We start from the raw sequence: 8,970 nt of genomic DNA, 5'->3' as shown, positions 1-8,970 counted from the left end.
GCATGGGATCATTACGCCAAGCGAAGGCAGCGTCACTTTGCTGCATACAACTAACGCAAGCCTATATGTACATTTTTATGGAGTAATATCTTTTAATATAAAGAAATAAACAATATTTCAGTACTAACAGAAAAGTAATCGAACGCACACACCAATCAATGGTCACGTGACCGGGTTCATCAGATCGTGTATGATTTTGCCGCCAGAGGCGCCAAAGGTCATTTTTCGCGACTTTCAATGAAGAAATAAAAATATAAATCCACCTCTCACGAGATAAACAGGGTTGGTTTGAGTCAATGCGACGGACAATCTTTCCATCAGTGCAGTGATCTTATTTCATGTTCTGGGCAGTTGTCGGTCCCTCTAATGCATGTCCTGAGCACTACGCTCGACAAATTCGGCAATTGTCCTCTAAGGAATCCTGAATGTTTCAATAATTACCGTTGCCGCCGTTAACACGAACTTCTCTAGCACACTAGCATTTTCTTTAAAGGCCCTAGAATTTATTCAGAACGTGGAGAGCTTGAACAGAGTTACTTATCTCATATTTTCTGCCCTTGCCTTATCACATTGTGCGCAGTGTCCTAGAGGAAAAATCGCCTGGTTAATTACCTTGCCCGCTTTTATTCCTCCTTTTTTGAGTTTTCTGTTCGCTTACGAGCTTCTACCCTGGATCCTATGGGATCATACAGAACCCTGGAAACGTGGTATATGGGGTGTAAAAAAATTTCAGCGGCCTGTTTTGTTTGATTTCGGCACATTCTTGTGCACCAGCCTGCTACTTTAAAGGCACTATGCACTCTTAAGCCAAGACAGAAGCAATCGGCGTAAAATTGCAATACTTTTGCAGGAACGAGAATTTGATCCAACTAAGTGGCGACGAACGCGTTTTCGAACGCGCATCTAGGCAATAGATGGGAGGCTTACTTATTCCTAATAGGCGCAGGTTACAGCCATCACCCGTGCGTCTTCGATGAGGTTAACTGCGAAGAGATCGGTCCTAGAAACTCGTAGAACTGCCTCGCTCTTGAGGCCACTGTTACGAGTTACAGCATTTGTACAGCACATGTCTCTCCACCCTTGCGTGAAAGAGATTTGATGAGGCGATGGTGCTACTCTTACAGACCTGTTTTTAGTCTATCAGCCCTTCGGAAGCAATACTTCTCAACATAGCATACTCAATCAATCATTACCATAATTTTATTAGCTATATGTATTTTTACACAATCCTTTGCGATTCGTTTTAGGCCACTATAGAGCCATGTTTAATCTAAAAGGAATATTTTGATGTCCCATAGAAATCAAAGATTTCTTGGCGCTCCTTGGGCAAACCTGGCCCTTGCACCGTTAAAACCCATAGCTGAACAATTACGATGAGTAAGTTACGGTATAGGAAGCTAAAAAAAGTGTGTCGCCTCATTTATTGAACGGAAGCATGGCCGAGTGACCACATCGTGATGAAAAGTGTTACGATAGTGGAAGATACTCTGGAAATGTTAGGGTCCTGTTCGGCTACAATGAATACAGCTCTTTCGACATTTAGCATTTTTCATCGCAGGCAATGAAACGGCTGCAAATGTTTCAAATGATAACCGTTTGTGAAGGTTCTCAAGAGCGCGTGAGTTTTTTTTTGTTTTTTTTTCTTCCGCAGTCCTGGTGCTATTACAACTAAGCTCTGGGGAGAAACGAGCGCACTTGTTTTCTTACATATTTGGCTCAACGAAAGAAGTCATCACAGATAAATTTTTGTCTTTGCGGATTGTACGGCACGAATAATTGAGTTCGAAGAAGGGTAGCAATCTTGAAAACGGCTTCCTGGTTTGCATTCCTCCAAACCTCTGGTTACCGAGCCCTTGGCAAACGCAAGGCTTTCGTTGCTAGAAAAAGATGCATTGACGTCAATTCTGCTACTGAAGAGGAAGGTTTAAAGCTGGCTGCGCTCACAATAGAAACAGCGTTCGACACTGCTTCCACTGCTGCAGTCTATGAAACGCGCTCATGCTCAAGATGAACGGAATGCCTATGGCAGTACAGGCGCTGCCATGTCTTGCCTGTTCCTTTTGTTTTCGTCTTTAGTGTGTTTCGTGAAACAATAATAATATTGGCTGGGATTTTACGTCCCAAAACCACCATATGATTTCGGGGGACGCCGTAGTGGAGGGCTCCGAAAATTTTGACCATCTGGTGTTCTTTAACGTGTGCCTAAATCCAAGTATTCATGTTACGTAATCTATATAAGTACACGGGCCTCAAGCATTTTACCTCCATTGACATGAAGCCGCCACGACCGGGAGTCCACCCCACGACCTTCGGGTCAGCCGTCGATCCCAATAGCCACTAGACTACCCTGGCGGGTGTTTCGCGAATTGCGTCAGCAAGAACCAACTCGCCCAAATTAAAAGATATTTGCTTCCACTGAAAGAAACCATAGCTCACGGCTTGCATGACACGTTCCTGAAACTTGTATTGGTGAGAGGAGATACCCACGCTGATAGAAGTAAGACGACTTGCTCTTTATGCACTGCTGTTATCGTGGAATTATGATGCGCCTTGTAGCTGTCGAAAAAAAAAGGGACTTTCTTCTGTATCACTTGACACCCACAGAGACGTAATATGTGATCGCTTTCCGAGGGAGACAGAGCGAAGGAAGCTCTCTATAGGAAGGAAGAGGTTTCTTCCAGTGTGCAAACGACCTCTGACATGCTCTTAATGAGGAAATCGTAAAATTTTTATGTACCAATATCGTAGAAGTCTTTTGCAATGATTGTCAAGCTGAAGCGTAGCTTCTCCGGATGTAAACAGCAACTGCAGGTTATGAAGCCTTTAGCACATATATCTACTACAAGAAGCAACAATAGCAACTCAAGCAATAGATACTATCTTTCGTCCTGTATGTAAATTCCGTTGCGTCCTGTTGCGATGACTCTGAATCAGCCCACACAATACAGAGAGTAAACAAATTGGTCGTAATGCGCACCAGGCAGTCAATGGGATTTTCAGGCCAATGAAGTGTCATGCTCATTTCCTTTGCTTAAGTAAACCCTGTGAAATTCGTAGGTTGCGAATGCGTCTGACTCTCGCCTGTAGGTAACAATTAACATTGCGAGACCGGCAGTAATTGCGCTTGATCTGACTGTTAAGGTTTGCATAGACCAAAGGCGTGAGCTATGTGGGTTTCCAAGCATCTATACGTTGTTTTGAAATAATATTGCCCAGAATTATGAACAAAGAGAAATGATGATATAGCAATGACGAATGTTTCCTGAAAAAAAGGACGCCCCACGTTGTAGGATGTGTAAAGGGTCATGTTGACAGCGCAGCACAATATTCAACCTTATGCAACGAATTCCGACCAACAAGAAATGGCATATGCCGATGCATAATGTGGCATACCCGCGTATGCAGTAAACGCAAAGGAGAGCGTTTAGGCAGTCTAGCGCGTATAGTTTCGTGATTTGTCTAGGGATCAAGAACACACACGACGGATTGATTTGTCTCGCATTTATTGGTTGCTTAAATAAATATGTTTGAGTCTGCACCTGCTGTGTCGAGCTCTTCTCTATAAATGTGTTTGTGCTTGCAAAGTAATTCGTGTATTATCATGCAGCTGTGCTGTGTACATCTTTGTATTTATTAGAATTACTTCTCGAAAATAACCTGAGCCGCCTAATCTAAGCCCATAAGAACCACTCCACTGTCTGTATGTCATGTGTGCTTATACAGGTCCATTCGAGATTTCATAAATACCGAAAGGAAAAGACAGACAGACAGAGAGAGAGAGAGAGAGAGAGAGAGAGAGAGAGATGTTTATTTAAGAGAGAGAAACAAACGTTTATTGTCGAAACAGTGCTCCGAGCGATGGCCGGTATCGCCCCAAAGGTGGGAGGGCTCCCTAGTCCAGGAACACTCTGGGCTTCGACTGCCGTATTCCCTGCTCAAGAGTTCTCGCTGGTCTTCCAGGTCCTCGAGGGCGAGTTTGGTCTCCCCCGTTTCGGTTAGGACAAAAAAATAATTGATTTATCAGGGAGCTTATACGGCCATACAATTAACATGCTGGACTATAGACACAAAAAACAAAAGATTTGTGCCTTTTTTTAAGTTAAGCAATTTAAGACAGCGCCAAATGTCGTGGAGACAGATTAAAAAGAATGATTTTACTGCAATCGCCCAAAGTGTATTTATTTATTTATTTATTTATTTGTACTGTCGATCCCGTCAAGGATTATTACAGGAATGTCATGTTCACTTATAACAACATAACAATACAAAAAGCCAGAATTAGATTACACAAATATAGGCAGTTAACAAAGGCAAACAATAAAACATAATAATTCGTCGTGATAATATCACGGAAAAATAAAGGGCGACCAAAGAGGCATACAGATATGCGGAGCGGGGCTTATGGGCTTCCCTTATACGAGAAGCATTGGCGAAGCTGAAGAAAAAAGGGATAAAAAGAAAATACGGGCGTAACATCAGATATAAATGGCGAAACAAAACGATGAAACAGACTGAAGGATAAACATGAGAGAAAAGGTCGAAAAATATCATAATTTAGAAATTGTACGCATTGTAAGGCATCTAGGTTACGATTTCAGAAGAGGTAGTAGTACCTTTCCGTCTATGGCAGATATAGACTTATGAATACAGTATAATAAAAATAAAATGAATAAAAAGAAATGATACAGAAATAGTGGCGATACAGGTAGTTGACAAGTGGTCGCATTTCCTCAGAAGATGAAAGTAGTGTGAATGTTGCGCGTCTGAAACAAGCCTAATCTTCAGCAACATATTTTCATCGTAAGATACATGAACTCTAGCAGGACCTCCTTGTAGCTTCCATAGATGTAGCTTTATTTTTACTTTATTGAGCACGCAAATTCGTGAATATCGTTATTTGCACATTTAAATAACGTGCAGCAACACCTAGAGTGAAACATTCTAATAATGGTTTCTTGCTTATTGCGCTTTCTGTCATTTGTCATCGAACCGCACTAGCCCACACGTGCCTCCGTTATTGAGTATATTTAGCAATAATATAATCACGATCCCCCCCCCCCCTTCCCCACACCTCTGCCCCTCTAAGTAAGGCCTAGATAGGCCTTTAGGGCACAAGAATAAATAAATGAATAAATAGCAATAATGCATACCGAGCAATGACATAGAAAGCAAGCTATAAGTGCACGTTAAAGAACCCCAGATGGTCGAAATTTCCTGAGCCCTCCCCTACGGTGTCTCTCATAATCATATCGTGGTTTTGGGACGTAAACCCCCAGATATTACTATTTTGAAAAACAAGCTAATATATGGGATTCCACATATCTCTGGAGGGTGTGTGCAGATCGAGCAGATCGAGCACGAGGTAACGGTCACCATTCCCGATTTTGATGAAATTTACTGTAGATACGGGTATTAAGTCCAGAAGAATGGTTTTGAAGTTCGTTTTCTGAAAAAAAACTTGTTCGCCTGAAAATAATATCTATGCATTTTGGCCGCAAAAATCAGTTTTCCGCCAATTTTGCGATTTCTTAACTTTGAGCGCACCTAGCGAAAAAACGGTGCATTCTTTGGTCACAATATTTATTCTCTTTAAAGAACAAGTGAAACACAATGTTATGAATGTATAATGTTCCTTACCTGTCTAAGAACTTTTGAGGAAAAAAATTACAAACATGGCAAACCGCACAAAATACCGGTATTTCAGGAAGTTATTGCTGCTAACAAGTTAAAGTGAGGATAATAAAGCTCGGTACATATTAACTATGATATTTTTGCTCTCTTTTAAAATAATTTTCGTGGTTCTGTCGGGCTCCGTTTTACTTCAGAAGTGGACTGAAACGTAAGTGGTTTACCAAAAACGCCGAAGTGTAAAAATAGTTTTCTCAAAATGGCTATGTTTCATTTTTTTGCAAAATCCCTCTGATTGAAATCAAGGATGCCATCTACCATTATGCGTAAAAAAACGTTCTATTATTTTGGTTGCAAACAAGTTGTAATACGTCACATATGACCAAGTCAGCCTAGCGGGCACGCCGTTCTTTATGTGGTGAAGATCGGATAGAAGTTGTTCAAAATAATTGTACGCGACATAATCACAAAGCAGCTGCTCCACATCAACAAATGCGCAGCCAGGTTGCATGCTGGAGGAAGCTTTGTCTTGCGATCGGCCGCTTGACAAACACGCAGCAGTAGCCGCTCGAGGCGGCGGGCGCACACATTACATGAGTGCCGCTTCCACTGTTAGCGAGCTCCGCTTGCGCGTGAAAACTGCACTCAGAGGACGAATGAGAAAAGGAATGCATCGCTGTAAAAAGTAAACGTTGTTAATTGCCAAGAACGTTATACAACGAGAACTCTGCCGGAAATTTTGCAGTGAGCGCCTCCAAGCACGCATGTATTTTTCACCTGCTGTTATGTCTGAAGCTGCAAAATATCGTGATAACCGCACGGCTTGTGTTGAATATCATATCTCCAGATACAAAACAATACAGCATTGTAAAAGCGGTGCTTTCATAAAGCAAAGCACTTGGACACATTTCTGTTAACAGCCGGCTGACACCAATGTTCTGGCACGAGAAGGAGAACAACACCAGTTTGAGTTGGTCGACCATCGTGAGCACGTACGACAGCCTTCTTCAGGTGTCACAAGCTTGCTTTTGTGTCATATGTTGCCGACAGATTGAACCTAATTAGTGCAGTTAGGAGCAATGGAGCTCGCCTACAGTCGAAGCGGCACTCATGGAATGTGAGCGCTCGCCGGCTCGAGCGTCCGCATTGTTGGTTTGTCAAGCGGCTGATCGCAAGACAAAGCTTGCTCCGCCGCGCAACATGGCTGCACATTTGTTCTTGCGGAGCTACTGCTTCGTGATTATGTCTCGTACAATTATTTTGAACAACTTCTGTCCGATCTTCAGAACATAATGAACAGCGCGGCCGCTAGCCTAACTTGGACACATGTGACTCATTACAACTTGTTAGAAACCAAAATAATGCAACGTTTTTTTTTTTCTGCGCAGAATGGTAGATGACATCATTTACTTGAAGAAAAAGGATTTTGAAAAAAACAATAAAAATGGCCTTTTTGCGAAAACTATTTTCAAATCTCGGCTATTTTGGTAAAACACTTACGTTTCAGTCCAATTCTGAAGTAAAACAGAGCTTGACAGAACCACGAAAATTATTTTAAAAGAGAGCACCAATACCAAAGTTAATATGTACCGAGTTTTATTACCCTCAGTTTAACTTCTTTGCAGGAATAAATTCCTGAAATACCGGTATTTTGTGCGGTTTGCCATGTTTGTGATTTGTTTGCTCAAAAGTTCTTAGACAAGTAAGCAAAATTATATACTCATGAAATTGTACTTCACTTGTTATTTGATGAGAATAAGTATCGTGACCAAAAAGTGCACCGTTTTTTTCGCTAGGTGCGCTCAAAGTTAAGAAATCGCGATATTGGCTGAAAATTGATTTTTGCGGCCAATATGTATATATATATATATATTTTTTTTTTCAGGCGAATAAAGTCTTTTTTCACAAAGTAACTTCGAAACCACTGTTCTGGGCTTAATGCCATGTCTACAGTAAATTTCACCAAAATCGGGAATGGTGACCGGGACCCCGTGTTCGATCTTTTTTTGGACACACCCTGGAACTGTTTGACGCTGGCAAAAATGATAAGGTTCGTATGCCAATTTCTCAAAGATCAATTTAAGCAGATTGTGGAAAGAAGGCAAGAGGTGGAAACTGTGACAGAAAAATAGAGCGACGTGCTTCGGTGGTGTCGACCTCTTGCGCCACTCCATCAAACTATGAGCATCACTGCAACTAGAGTTACTGTATATGCTACCTTTAGGTAGCAGAGTTGCGCATCTGTCTTCCAACGCCGCTAGCAACCATGCATTGCGGAGAAGCTGCCGCTGGGGCCAATTTTTTTATTTTTTGGCGCCGCCGCTGCAGCGAACTGAATTAACATTAGCCATCGACAGCCAATGTTTATCGCCGGTCTTCGACACGGCAGACAGGTTAATCGGCGACACGGTAGGCATGTCGCCTGCAAAAACGAGGTGAGACTTCACCGCATAGCTGTGGTTGCTAGCCGTACCTATGCGCAACTCTGCTACCTAAAGGTAGCATATACAGTGACTCTAACTGCAACGAACTCGTGGTGCCATCTATGAATTAACAAGTGAACTTGCTGTCGCCAACTATGGCCTCCGAGATGGCGGACGCGCGGCGGGTTTTTCTCCGGCCGTCCCAATCGCACGGAGAGAGCGTATTTCCCGAGGTGGGCGTGGCGCGCTCTTTTCTCCGCACCGCGGCGCTCTTTCTTGGGATCGGAAACGCTGCCGCGCTGTTGGCGCAGCTTGCATGTGGCGAGGAAAAAATGGTTTTGCGCTTTTATTAACCTCGCGCTGATTTGGAAATGTCTGGTCAAGGTGTACGAGAGGCCAAGTAAATGCCGGGGCCTATCGATTCTCAAACGGGCTTTTTTTTTGCTGTAGATTTGCGCCGCCTTTATTAGAGCACTTACAAAAACGATGCCTCTGCAAGAGATCCGCATGTGCTAGAAACCTACTATACTTCGAAATTTGCGGGCTGTATACTATGGGCACGCTAGCGAAGGAGAAGAAAAAAAAAACCATGATGAGGCTGGGCGTGATGACGCCCGGGGCTCGCGCTTGCCCTGCCGCTAAAGACCGATCAGTCGTTGCCGGGCCTCCGTAAATTAAACGCGTTTTTCTTGTCGCCTATGTGTTCTCTGAGGGCTTTGGCCGACCACTGGCCCCGAGCCCACAGTAGATATTTTGATAATGTTGTAAGCTAGATTTAAGGCCTGCGACGGAAGCAGTCCGTTTGGAAGCAGTATCGCAAAAAGCAGGTATCGGTGCTTGCTTCCTTTGTGCATTTTTTCCTTCGGTGTAACAACATATAGCGAAACGAAAACACACGTACAGCAGCACTCAAATTTTC

Source organism: Rhipicephalus sanguineus, chromosome 8 (assembly GCF_013339695.2).
Source record: "Rhipicephalus sanguineus isolate Rsan-2018 chromosome 8, BIME_Rsan_1.4, whole genome shotgun sequence".
NCBI classification, from domain to species: domain Eukaryota; kingdom Metazoa; phylum Arthropoda; class Arachnida; order Ixodida; family Ixodidae; genus Rhipicephalus; species Rhipicephalus sanguineus.
Note: the sequence above shows the minus strand (reverse complement) of the source record.